The sequence below is a fragment of the Protopterus annectens genome, chromosome 5.part1 (assembly GCF_019279795.1).
Source record: "Protopterus annectens isolate FY-2018-M chromosome 5.part1, PAN1.0, whole genome shotgun sequence".
Classification (NCBI taxonomy): domain Eukaryota; kingdom Metazoa; phylum Chordata; order Ceratodontiformes; family Protopteridae; genus Protopterus; species Protopterus annectens.
Genome location: NC_056736.1, coordinates 123590598 through 123606198, shown reverse-complemented (window position 1 = coordinate 123606198; position 15601 = coordinate 123590598).

Genomic DNA, 15601 nt, shown 5'->3' with positions numbered 1-15601 from the left:
GTGTGTGTGTTGTGGGGGCATAGATGGTATCAAATGTCTCCTGTCTGCAAAATGGATCTGATTTCTTTGCTTTATAATTTGGTCTGATCTTCATAATGATTGTGGTTTTGAAGACAAATCAGTGTGGAATGCAGTCACTAAATAATGATGACAGACATTTAAGTTTCATACAATATCCTGCAAAAAGCATGCTCAATCAATATCTGTTATTCTAGTAAGTTTACAAGTATATAAAGGAAGTAAATGTTACTGATTTTTTAAACAGTTTTATTATAACTCGTGACGTAGGCAAACTTACCTTTATATAAAAATAATCAAGCCATATTAATAAGATCACATTTGCAAACATTGTTCATCATATATATTATTCTATATAATATATTCAAACCAATATTATTTACATTTTTCATTTCCTGCCTTCTTATTCCTGCTTCAAAACTTTTTCTGCATATATAATTCCCAAAATTTCCATTTTTGTATGTAATTTATTCTTACTGTTTTCTAATTACCCTAATTCCTGTTATGTTTATCTGTGCTAGAATATTTGCTACTTCAAGTATGGTTGGTTTAGACTTTTCTGTTTTCTAGTAATTACCTTTTTTGCAGCCACCAGAACTAAACTTAACAAGGCTTTACTATGTCTAGGCAATTCATATCCTGTGTTCCATCTCAAAAAAAAAAATTCTTAGTTACACTTATTTGCTCTTCCAGTATCCCTGAAAGAATACTTTTCAGGGAATTTGTAAAGTCGACCATCTCATTACACTCTGAAAACATCTTCTGCCAGGTACCATTATTCCCCATTACGCCTTCAACATTTGCCACCTACCTGAGGCAAAACTCTTTGGAGTCTGCTTGGGGTATAAAAATACCTAGGCAAATACTTCAAGGAAAAATTCAAAATCTTCTAAACTTTGCTGGATATTTAGGAGCCAAACACATATTCTTCTATTGTTTCTTTGGGAATTCTTTATCTAATCTCTCTTCAAAATATTTTCTGACCTTCTCTGATTGATTCTTGTAGTTATTGTACAATATTTTATACACCCTAATAATTATCAGTTTTAACAACAGCTTTTGCTCTAGATTCAACAAAAACTCAATAAACCAGTGCAAATCTATCATTCAGGATTACCCCATCCCTTTCTCTTTGCCAGTACTCTGATTTCATTCTAATAGGGAAGTTAATCTCTTGCCTGCATTCCAAATGTCTTCTTGGTTTCTACCTAATCTCTTACATTTCACTCTCTAATTATTTGCTCTCAATATATTGCTTCATTTTCCATCTTCTTTCAGCAAATTCTAGACCTCTCTTCCACACCATTCCAACTACCACCCCCCAGCCACACACACACACACACACACACACACACACACACACACACACACACACACACACACACACACACACACACACACAAAAACACACACTTTGAAGTCACCAGCTGCACTGAATGTGCATTACAGGTCCATTTCTTGCAAAATTGCACACTGGGTGATAATTATCATTTTGCATTTTATTTTGGTAAACATACTGCCTGTTTTTAGAACATAAGTAAATACTAGGCTAGTTGCCCTTGTGGACAATTTCAATCATAGCTGATTTCCCTTTCAAAGGCAAGACACAAATCCAGTTCTTTGCACTTTTAATGTAATTACCTTAACCATCACACAAACCTTACAATCTTAAGCACCCAACATATACACTAAATCAGCCATTAAAGTCCTGTGAATATCTGACTTTAGCAAGTTATGTAATTACATTGGGCAAGATTCCGTAAAGTTCACAGAAGCAATTTACAGACAGTGCAGCTCGCCAAAGGAAGACTTCAGCTCACCTGCTGTGGACGTGATTTCAGAAGACATACTGAACGCAGCCAGGATACATAAGTATTCAGTGTAGGATAATTAGGGATTTCGCACAAACTGGTCTGATTCTAAAACACATTGTGTGCTTGCAACTCAACTTAAATCTGGCAAACAGCCATACCATTTCCATATCTGTAATCCTTGGCATATGCTTTACAAATCCATAGCAATACATAAAAAAAAAATATATATATATATATATATATATATATATATATATATATATATATATATATATATATATATATATATATATATATATATATATATATATATATATATATATAAGTTCACTACTAAATCTGGAATTATGTAATCTCGAGACTCTGAAGCCCGAAGACCAGAATCTCGAGATTCCGTAATATCGAAATTAAAAAAAAAAAATGTTTTAAAGATACTAACTTCGAGATCGCAACACAGTGGAGTGACTGTCAAAATAGTGCCGTGCAGAGCGGAACAGAAATTTTGCAGTTCACTCCACTGTAGTGCAATCTCGGAGTTGGTATATTTAAGTGCAGGGGGTGCGGGGGCGCAGCCCCCTACATGGGGTTGCAGGGGGGCTTGCCCCCCCTGCATATACCTTCTAAATTTATTTTTATTTTTAATTTCGATATTATGGAATCTCGAGATTCTGATCTTTGGGCTTCAGAATCTCAAGATTCTGTAATTCGAGATTTAGTAGTGAACCCATAGCTATATATATATATATATATATATATATATATATATATATATATATACACAGATATATATAGATATATATATATATATATATATATATATATATATATATATATATATATATGTATGTATATATAAAAATGCATCTGCTTTGAATGAACTGCAACAGGCTACAAACATATAAGCCATAAATGAGGCTATGGCCATGCACTATAGAAGATGGCCAGCTACAGTCAGACCAAGGCCACAACTGAACCAGTTGTCACACCAGCAAATAATCAACAGATACTGGCTGAACAGACAACTGGTGCAGGCTGTCTGCAGGAATGTGTGACCTACTCATGTCTGTACAGACCGTGTGAGGAACTCCCATCCCCCTTGAAGCAAAGTGTGTCTTAATCTGGGTCTACTTGCATCTGAGACATTACAGAGACACAAGGGGGATGGTGTGGGAGTATCACAGAGAGCTGCCAGTGGGGGTCTGCAAACTTCTGGGAAGCAATGTACAGCCAGGTGAATGACTTCATACACTTTCCATCCACATGCATGGAGCAGGGAACTGTAATGCACCAGTTTTACAGCATCACAAACTTTCCCCATGAACTGCAATGAGTGCAATAGATTCCATACACATACCTATCAAGACACCTGTACATACTAAAACAAACTGAAAGATAAACAGAAAGGAATGGCCACCTATCAACTGCCAAGCTGTGTGCACAGTAGACGGCAGCATAACAAACACCATGGCAACACACCCTGGAAGTGTCCATAATGCTGCCATTTGGAGGAGAAAGTGGACTGAGTATAGCATTCCAGCAAGGTGAAATACCTTAGGAACTGCTACTTGGTAAATAGAAAAACACATCTAGGATGCAAGTTAATGTTACCCCTCCCAACAGTATCCATCCTGACTACATGTGTTTCCACTCTCCACAACAGGTGTCTCTGATTATCCACTTCAGCCGCTGCTAATGACACCATACTGTGAACCATCCAAACCTGCACAGAAGGCCTACAATAGAGCACATGCAACAACCAGAAACACCATAGACCATGTGCTTGGTATACTGACAGCTAGATTCAGATTTCCGGACACATGCAGGGGTACACTATAATACACACCTGAAAGAGCAGCATACATGATTATGGTGTGTGCCATGCTGCACAATATGCTAAACAGTGCACATGGCTATCTTCTAGATGCAGGTGTGGGTGACTACTCCAAAAATCCCAGATGTTTGAAGAAGACATCTCACAGTGACTGAGAAAGGAACAGGAGGACATATATAAGACATATATAAGACAAGTGCAGACCCAGGCAACATGGTAGCATCTACATCTTTAAGTCATGACAAGCCACATGTACATGAGTACACAGAATGGACATTGACGTTCATGTTTTGCCCGCCCATAGTAACACACACTGCATCTAATGGCAAATACATACTAGATATATGCACTGAGCATTAGATATTACACCATAATCATAACATATGACAACATCAACATTTGAAAACATATCACAACAGGGATCATCAACTAGGGGTACAATGACACAGGTATGCATACACACTCACATTGTTGGATCACTGTGTGGAAAACAATAAGGGACACACATCAGTGCAACACACACATATCTCTACAATATAATAACATGAAAAAAAGAGAAACCACACAGGACATAGCACAGAAATTTTAATATCAGAAGACACATATTACAGTAAAGTGGCAGTTAAATAATATGAGCCAGCTATGTGTACTACACTGCTGGACATGCTCTCACACATTCTAGGGTGACCTTGCTGATGTCTCACATCACAGCTTACTCTGTCCCAACAGTGTACAGACATGCTTGTCCCTGGTTGATCCACAGAGGAGCTTGATGGGGTGACAACACCATGTTGAGGTGAAGGAGTATGACTGTGAGTTGAAGGCCTTGTGACTGGTGGGACCACAGCAGATGCTTCAACAGTTGAACTTTTTGGAGGATGGACCTCAGGCAATGATTCTTGATGGCCAATGATGGTTCTCTGGACAGGTGGCTTACCTCTCTTGGGTTGCAATCTGCTGAGCACAATCAGGGAATACAGTGGTGCAGCAGTAGCATTGTCACCTCACAGCAAGAGGTTCTCCGGTTTGATTGTCAGCTGGGGTGCTTTCTGTACAGAGTCTGCATCTCCTCCCTGCATTTGTGTGGGTTTCCTCTGGGTGCTTTGGTTTCCTCCCACATTACAAAGACATGCATCTCGAGCATTTCTCCCCGGGCATCTAATGAAAATTGGCTTTGTTGTAAGTCGGACTTTCCCAGTTAACAAATGTTAAATACATAAATAAATAAATAAATAAATAAAATAAAACCTGTTGGTAGTACCGTAGAGGCAAAGGTTTCTACTGACTGTGCCACAACTAGCAGATGCTCATCCTGAGTGGCCAATGCAGCTATAATCTTACTGTTTCTGCACTCTTGTCCTTCATGCATAACACACAGCTTGTGTGCCACACGATCTGTGGCACAGGCAAGTGCACGGATGACTAACCAATGTCGTTGCTGTGAACATTCATTTGCCTGCAGCAGGAGGCAGTCTCTGACACCTGTGCAAAACATCTGCTCACCTATATCTACCAAGATTACCTGTGTCTGGTTGTTGTTTGGAACTGCCATCAGCACCAGTCTTAACTGTGGTCTATTTGTCAACGGACTTACCCTGTCCAACATCCATTGTGCTGGCATCAATTGAATGATTAAAAAAGTTGTCCTCAATATCTGAGGCTAAAGCTGCAGCAACATCACTGTCAACCTTATGGATGGACTCTCCAAACACCTCAGGTCTTCTGTACCAGTGGCCATACTACTATGCGGAGACACTGCTTGAACCACATTATGATGTCTGGATGGACTGCTGGATGATACAGATCGTTGATGTGCTACAAGATACAAAGACACAGATCAGGACAGTGTGCTTACATCACATTATGGATATCATCAAAAACATATGACAAATATGTCTCACTGCAGTGATACAAAAATAATGACTTTACATGAGGTCTACTTATGATTGTTTCAATTAATCTACTTAAATGAAGTGTATAACTTGGTTACATGACCAACATACATGACATATGTATGGATTAAAAAAAATACACCTGACAAAAACTCATGGAAAGATGATGATGTTGAAGAGAAATGGACTTCAATTATTGTAGGAAAAATAACAGCATTAGTGATCACATCACTGACACCATTAACCAGATGAAGACAGTTGAACACGCAAAGATGTGATATGCACATGCCACTCATATGTGTACTCAGTGACACTGATTCAGACTGACCCGGGATTAATAAGAAGGACACATTATTATTTGAGGGCAACTACAGGATTTTGGGTTGTACTGCAAATCCTGCAGTGTGAAAGTAAAAACAAAGGACTGCACAGTCACGTATTTAGTAAAAATACTACTGACAGCATTACGTATACAACACAGTAACATGGGCTGCATACACTCGTAATGGACATTGCAACTGTAGACTAGATGGGACTGTGTTGACTAATATTGACATAAATGCCAGGTATCATATGTGTGCTAGCTGCAAGCTATGACAATTTGCTGTAACTTACCTGGTCTGTCTGCATCTAAATCTGCTTGGCTTGGACCACCACTGGATGTACCTGTAGTGTAGAATGTCAGGGAAATAACAATATGACAGTAAACAGCAGTACCATAAAATGAGGCTGAGGCAATAACAAGGTGGTGGTCACAGTAACAGTATGAAGACATTCACCTGTCGATCCCTGGTTTAGTCCTGAAGTTGATTGACCTGTGAATATTAATACAAAAAGCATTACAAATGTTGTTTGGACTGCTCTGTCTGTACTTCAGTTGTATCAATACATATACTTATACTTATGTTCATCATCCTCACCTTGTGTGGATGTGTGTGCATGGCTCATCACTGCTGTTGTAAATCAAAAACAACAATACATGAATATGCATGCTACTGCAATATGCTCTGATTGTCTCAGTACACAGCTGTGTAATGGATAGAAAGACAAACATGTTTTGTGTGCTTCTCCAGCATACATCCCATTGCCAAGGATTCATTGTTCCCATCTTTCTGTATGCAGTGAGGCCAGAAATATTGTGATGTCATCAGGGGGGTCACTGGTCTTCCACCACTGGTGGCATCTCTTGATCTGTTGTAATGTGTCACTGTTTTGGCTGCACAAAGGATCACTTCTGAGCTGCATTTTCTACAGGCTTCACGGGATTGGTTCTGACCTACAACTACACTGATCATGTTGGTGAGGGTGATCCAAATTTCCTTTCTCCAACCTGTATTAGCATTTGTAAAATCAACATAACTTGTAATATCTTTGCACATTGTGAGGGTGATTAGAATCCCTGATATCGTATATAAGTTGAATGGTGATCCAATGACAACAGCATTATGCCACAGGAGTTTGATAGCATTTCATATTAAAATACTGCAGAAAGTAATTTAACTACTTACAGAAAGCATCAAAATACCTCAAGATCTGTAAGCAGGCCACAGACAGTATGGCTCCTTACTATATTGAGCCAATAGTGATAACACCTTTGTTAAGAAACATTACTAAAGAAATATCTGTAACAGCAACAGCACATTTTAACACTTTTGTTAGGAAACATGAATTAAGAAATATCTGTAATATCAACATTGTATACTGGATACAGATAATGTCGAAACTGTAGGTTTCCATACTTACATCACCGAGCACAAGGAATTACCAGTAGGAATTGCAGATGATCTGTAAATCAGCCTTCATATACTATTAACACTTGCAAAATGACTCAGTCTAAAACTACACACAAGACTGAAATCAACTTTTTAAAACAGTAACATCTGTATGCATAAAGTTCAAAACAGCATCACTCCAGTAAGTTATATCAACTTCTTTTAAAGATAACATTTTCACTAACAATTACCTTTAAGTACCATTTGTTCCATACATAATTAATGATGCTCATTAAGATTCAAATTTTTGGAATCCCATTTCCTCACCTCTGTGTAAATAAGCTTCATGTACCAAAACACTTAACAGGTATCGATAAATAGTACCATGTGTGGTAAACGTTCATTATCTTCTAATGATCTGATAATATGATATCAGCACCACTTTCAAATATTGATTGTGATACATTTACTGATCAGACCATTGATAATCGCAAACTGATTGAGACCTCAGTGATCATTTTTCTGTGTCTGTATTTTCTAGACTTCTTCAACTTCAGGATAATGATGGCTACTTCAAGGAGACTGAGACATGTCCATGTATCCACCTGGACCAATGAGGAGACAACCCAGATGATAACTGTATATGCTGGATTGGAGCAGAGTATGACAGCCAGACCCAGAACTTCACCAGGATAGACATGTAGAACCAGATCACAAGGGAGCAACAAAGAAGGATAGGGATCTACTAAAATGAAGTACAGGTTTGTCATCTGTATGACAACCTGCATCAGAATGACATGGAGGAGCTTCAAAGGTGGGTCACCGAGGTGCAGAAGCAGCCCTTAGATCCCAACAGTAAGTATTGATATTCTATACATATCTGAGCATTCCTATGGGTTGTATGGATATCTCTCTGTCCCACATATATCAAATAGGTGTTTTGATAGCTATTTACTAGCTTCTGTAGCAATTTGCTCATTTGGATAATTAAGTGGGCTTGGTAAATGCTGTCCTGTTAACTGTGGGTTCAATTCTCATGTTGTTAATTTACGCAATGATGTTTATAATATCCATAATTAGGATATTTTAGATATACATATGTTTTACATCATCAAATGACATAATTTAACATAGCCACTGTCCTCATGCATCATTAAAGTGTATAACGACTAGGATGTGTATGACTGTGCACTTCATGGTTTTCCATTACAGTACCATAATATTGCCTACTGCACTTGTTGGGATAAACGCATGCACATAACTTCATTAAATCATTCTCCCTAAGTACACAGACATGTTTATTTAAGCTAAAAAGGAATGCATGTCTGACTGCTTACACATGTTTGCATTTATGTGTTGATAGCTGTTATTTCTTTACAATAAAGTGTCCAATATTTTTTGCAGTTTCCATATTCATCTGTTCTCCACAGGAGTTCTGATAAATACCTGCAGTACTTGTTTTCTAAAATGAAACTTTTGCTGACTGTTAGCTTGGCCAGTAAGAAAACCATCCAGCATATCTAAATTTTGGGTATGCTGTGGCCTCCAATCCACAAAAGGGAAACATATATCTATAATTGTTATCTTGATTTAATTCACCCAAAACATTTTTAAGAAGCATATTCCAAAACTTGATATTAATGTTTCTGGTGTGTATGTTTATGAATAGTCATAATAGTTTATGAATTAGTCATAGAAGTCCTACAAATATGCCCATATTCCATAAAGTGCTGTAAACATCAACTTTCTAGCAACAGGGTCCTGATTGTTTAGGAATAATGTCTGCTAGCTGTTAGCTTGGATTGTAAGGAAACAGAACCATTATTCTTACATTTTGATGTGCTTTTTGTTCAAATCCAGAGAGGCAACATGTATCTGAAACTGTCATCTTGCCTTAATCTGAACATAGCATTTATAAAAGCATGTTCCACTTAACAAATATTTTGAGAATGATTGTAAAGAACTTGGTTATTAGTTGAATTACTATGAAAATGTCTGTAATCCATAATGTTCCTTTAACATGCTGTTTAACAGCAGGGTCACTATAGCTTGCTAAATACTGTTATGTGTCTGAACAGTTCTTTGTTTAATATTGTATACTTTGTAAAAGTGCTATCAAGGTCTGTTTTCTAATGAAATCTTGCAATCAGTTCTGGAATAACATCATTCTCAAGTTTTGATGGAGTGGGATCAGCAGTTTAACAGCTTAAATACAGAACAGGGAAGATGTATGCATTTTCCCAGTGATGCGCACTTTGGCAAGGACTTTCATGGTGCTCACACATACCTTACTATGTCCCTTATGTACAGCAATATGTATGGCTCTGTTCACAGAAGCTGTATGCTACATTACACTATCCCACTGTCTGAGGAACAGATGCTCTCCACTACTGTTAATGTTTCTATACACATTGCTGAAATGAATGTAATTTTCAAACTGTTTAGATACATGACTACCACTTGTTCAGACTTTGAAATCTTAAGCCAAGATACTTATTAGTAGACCATTCCCCACCCAGATGATGTCATAAAATGAAGTCTTTTCACTGCATTCAAAAGAAACTTTTTAAGTCAATCTGTGTTAGAGATACAGTGTTTATGATTAGATTTTGGAAGAAGGCTGTGGTCATAGGTTTGAATCTAATGTTCTGCAGTCTGTGTTCAAAGATTTCAACACCTGTATGTAAAAATGTCAACTATGTATTGTGATTATCTACTATTCTTCAGAAATAAATATCTATAAATTGTGCTGAGAAATGCTATCATGTGTGGAATGCATTATTAATTTATTCTGTGTTCTGATTTCATGTGAGGAGGACTGCAGCAAGAACAGAGCCATGTGCATCGATCAGATGCTCATGATTCAAGAGCAATGGAGGGAGAGAGCTATGTTGATTATTTTCCCTGTGTTATGAAATGAAATACATCTTCCCCTGTTTACAGGCCTGTATTTTTCACAATAACATATATATTCATTAGAAAGCAGGAATACCCACCATGCATCAGTAAGGTAAGTGAAATCATCACATGGCAGCTGTGCTTAAAAATGCGAATGAAATTTAAAAATGTTGAACTTTCATGTAGCACTGAGACATTCTTTCTGCACACATTTTTTTTTTAGTTGTACTCCACAACCTAAGTAACAGTTGATTTGGTATATCAGTCACACATGTGGTTTGATTGTTGCTTTTGATGTACCATTTTGATGCATTTTTATCATTGGCTGTGTTTTTCAGTATTGATTTGTTGTGTATAGCTTGTTTATTTGCAGAGTGAGAGGGTGTTTGCAGACTGTGTGGCATGTCTAGGTGTGGTAGTTAAGCATATCACATTGTTTTTACTGTTGGAGTCATTACATTGATGTGTGTTCAGCCAACTATCATACTTCCTGCCTCATATATTTGATATATTGCTTGTCTACAGAATTGTCATCTCACTTTCTCCTCATTTTAAAAATTACACTTTGTGGCTGTTCAAATAAATCAAAAAAAAGTCCAAGTAGCCACTACAACCAAACGAAATGAATCTAAAAGGCTACTAGCGGAATCACAAAGACGCTGGAGACGTGAATAAATTCCACACTTTAATGAAGGTTTAGCGCTTTCATCTAGTACAACTAGACTTCATCAGAATTCATTTATATATGCATAATAATTACTTTCAGCGCCACTGATGTAACCCTGACTAATTCTGAAGACATTAATCAGTTGTATTAAGCACCTAATTACGCTGCTTAACAGACATGCATTGAAAGTGTGGAATTTATTCACGTCTCCAGCGTCTTTGTGATTCCGCTAGTAGCCTTTTGGATTCATTTCGTTTTGTTCAAATAAATCATTGAATGCAGAAAGTATAATCTCTTGATTTGAGCATTCATATATTCTTACAAAGCTAATGACCAGGTGGGTGTGTCTAAGCATATAGAATTGTTAAAAAAAGAATACCAATCTTCTGTTTATGAATAGGGCATATAGGGCTATGAATTTTGAGGTAACTCTGTCCTAAATGGACATGTGTCAGTCCCTGTGTGAATTGTCATCATAATCATATTCTCATGTACTATGACATTCATTGGACTGTTCTGCATGATAGACATTTGCTTTTCTCTTTTTTTCTGTCGTGTTTTGCTATTAATCTTTAGGAACATGGGAGCTGTGGATGTACTCTGACCTGAAGATGACAGCAAGTGCATGCCAGGCCCCTGCCAAACTCTTCAAAAGATGACAGTCACAGTGATGACAGGGATGATGCTAAGGAACCTGTACTCGCCTTTGCCCCAGATATCATGCCTGCAGCTGAAGGAGAAGTCGGCATGAATGTAATTGAGACAATTCTTGAGAGGAGATATGGGAAGTCATGACTGATGTCTTCTGAATGAGGGACATGATGGGGTCCTTCTTTGAGGATATGGCATGGGATATGCAGAATTCGTTCAGAGCCATAACTTGTGAGATCATTCAGGAGTCTCAACCCCATCAGCCGGGTCCCACTGGTCCATAAGTATTGTCTGTGTGCTCCACTTTTGTTGTGCTGCCAAAATGGTGATGCCCATTTCATTGATTGGGCTGCATATGCACTCTTGTGCATGCATACCACGTATCTGTCACGCTTATGTATTATTGCTGTGTGACATTTACTTCTGTTTCAATAAGTGCATGGCATGAAATAACACATTAAACTTTTCTTCCCACATTCAACTGTCATTGCATTGTGGCAGTTAACCCACAGCTAGTGCTGCAGGAGGTAGCTTATAAACATGTGTTTTACTGGGGTGACTGACAGGTACAGTATGTTGTCCATACTCTATCACTAACAGTGTGATATGCCTTGGAATTGTGTTTTGTCATATCAGGTATTTGCAACAGACAGATATGCCATTTCATGTGTGTTTTGGATGACAGTTGTCATGATGCCCCATTAGCATAATATGGTGCTGTGTGTCATGGGCTGGCCATACTGACACCATGTGGGATCATATACACATATATTCTGTCTATGTGCCGTCCACCTTTTCTGACTGCATTGAGCAACAATGTAGAATTAGTCTATACAAAGTATTACAGATAACACATTCTTTAACAGTACATTGTTCCATGTTTGCTGTAGGTAGCATTTTCAAATCCATTACATACTGATGTTGGTTTACACTTTCCACAAATAGTTGTACACATTAACTGAATGTATGTCTGTTTGCACATAGTTGGCTATATACTGACACACAAATGTACCTTTGGCATGTGAGCATTCACTGAGTTACTGCTGATGTACTGTAATAATGCTCTACTCTGTAATGAACAGGGTGGTTGACATACACCTGTGTTTCTTTATTCAACATTTGCATGACAATGTATGTCTATGTTCTTGTAATTTTTATCTTGTTTACCTATGCATATTAATGTGACATGACTGCACATTACTGTGTATGTGTGTTTGTTCTGCGTACATCAGCAATCAATCTGACCATTTGACATGCATTTTCCATTTGGCTATATGTATTTCTATTTGGGTTCTACAGTACCCTGTGTGCTGTACACATGCATTTGCATTGTGTCAACTTACCTTGCTCTGCTTACCCTGATGTTGGCCCAGGTTGTCCATTTCCCTCCCACCTTCATATTTCATTATTATTTTTTGCAGATATGTTTGCCTTTGTTAAAACTACTGACCACTGACATCTATTAATTTGACACAGTGAACATGTGCCACATGTATGTCCATTGTACAATGCAGGACATGTGCACATAAGTTGCTGGCTAATGCTTGCAATATGTCCATGTTCTCATTACAAGTTTTTATTACCCAGTGTAGGTTTTTACATCCATGTGCATAATCTGCTATATTTATTATGCTGTATTGTTACATTTTTGCACATATTATTACATGTCATTGGTGTATGTATGTGTATTGACCTTGCTTTCATGTATAGTCCATTTATGCCACATATGCATCTACACCTGCGTGCTGCCTCTGACATGGCATATGTGCATAAAATATACACTTTCCATTACACATCTGTTTGGGTTGTACACCTATCTGAGTATGTAGCAGCATTTGCTGTTCTTCTGCTGTAATTCTATTTGGCACTCTGCTTGATTGTTTGCCTTTCATTTGCATGGTTCTGTCATCTGGTGGAGTTATCTACCATTGTTAGACTTCAGTTTGCTCATCTGTGATGTTGCTTGGCTTACACCTGCACTACTAATGGACTATTTGGATATGTGCATATTTATCCAATGTATACTGTCATCCTACTTTAATACCATAGAACACACATCTACCATTGGTCATACAGATCCAGGCATGACTGCGACACAGTTTGTAACGTGTTGTACCATGACAGTGCATAGGTAGATATGTTTTTCTGCATTTATGGTTGGTATGCATAGAAGCCATGGTGGTACAGTGGTAGCGTTGTTGCCTCACAGCAATAGGTTCTCCTGTTCGATTCTTGGCTGGAGTGCCTTGTGTGTGGAGTCTGCATGTCCATCCCATGGTTGAGTGGCCTCCAAAAAGCATGCGTGAATGGGTGTGCCTTCACTGAAGGTTGGGCATTGGGCTGGCAACTCTGCACCATAAAAATTGACTGCCAATTATTAGCTGGCTGTATTTCTGCTGTGGTGACCCCTAACCAGGAAAAGCCAAACAACAACCATGGCTGGTATGCATCCCCAAACTGTTTGTCAACTTTCCATAGCTTGTGTTGTGCAGTGTATCATCTGTGTAACTTAACTGTCCTTACTGTTTTTTTATCAGCCTATAGGTGTCTTGTGTTGTGCCTCTTTCCTTATGTTTACCTTTCCTTCCATTCCTAAACAAATGGGGCCAAAAAAAATGCCCATGTCCCTAAGAATTCCCCTCAGATTTTCATATTCCAACATCCCTCTTTTGTGTTCCTCTTCTTCACTCATACCCCACATCTTAATTTCTATTTCCCACTTTCCCTGCTTGTGTGTATTTGTGTTCCTCACACAAGTCCCAAACCCATTGTTAAATATTAGCTATGACATTGTGTCCATGAATGCCATTCACATTTAAATGTTTTATTACAGATTCCATCTGAAGCCATAAGTCCAAGAAGCTATATTTTATTAATTAAAGTATTATGGAGATACTGTAGTTGTTACTGGGAAGAGTGTTGTCAATATATATCAATATTACTAATGACATTGCAGCTTTGAAGCAGATAATTTATGTTATTGGATGAATTATGGACATATCTGTAGATGTCTGAGATATTTCAGGGTCTATTCCTGAAAATGTATGTTATGAGTGCTATGCGGCTTACATTGGAATAGTTGGCATTTTTATTTTTTTTTTTAGAAAGGGTATCATAACCTAGTCAGTTACATTACATAGTGCCATAGTTATCGTCAATCTTACTGGACAGATTCTGTTTATATATATATATATATATATATATATATATATATATATATGTATGTATATATATATATATATATATATATATATATATATATATATATATATATATATATATATATATATATGTCTGTTTAACTATCAGGATGTTTGAATTGTGAACATCTTTCCGTAACTTTGTTATTGTACAATATGATTGGGCAACCACAACCATTTCTCATTACTTACTGATTACTTGTGCATTTCTTTAGTGCACTATTCATACTGTGATTCTTCATTGTGCACTGAGCTATTCTGAGTTTCTTGTCTTACATTTGCATATTACGTTATCCACAAGTCTCTCACTGATACAGGTGTAATGCGCCTGGTACAGCGAGCTTTACTGAATCCGGCCGATTAAGTTTATTTAGAAATCCATGAAATTACATTTCTATACTTCAAAAAAAGTGATCCAATTCACAACAGACTGGCTTTTAAGGCAGACTTTTAGCTTTTATTGTCTTTTTATAAGTCCATTTGAATTCCCTTCACAGCTCATTGGCAGCTATGTCAGGTGGAGCTGAAGTGAAGTCTCTTATATTTTTTTTCTTAGGAGTTTAAAAGTCTTGCAATGTAAACAATGGCTGCTTGTTTCTCACATACTGGGCATCTATATTTAGCAAGCAGTTTAGACAGAATAGAACTTTAAAGTTTCTGGGTCGCCACAGTGGTGCAGTGGTTAGCATTGCTACCTCACAGCAAAAGGTTCTCTGGTTTGATCCTCAGCTGGGGTGCCTTTTGTGCAGAGTCTGCATGTCCTCCCTGTGGTTGCGTGGGTTTCCTCCGGGTGCTCTGGTTTCTTACCGCATCCCAAAGACATGCTGTAGGTGGTTTGGACACTCTAAATTGGCCCTAGATGTGAGTGTGCATGTGCCTTCTGTTGAAGGTTGGGTGCCGGGCTGGCAACTCAACACT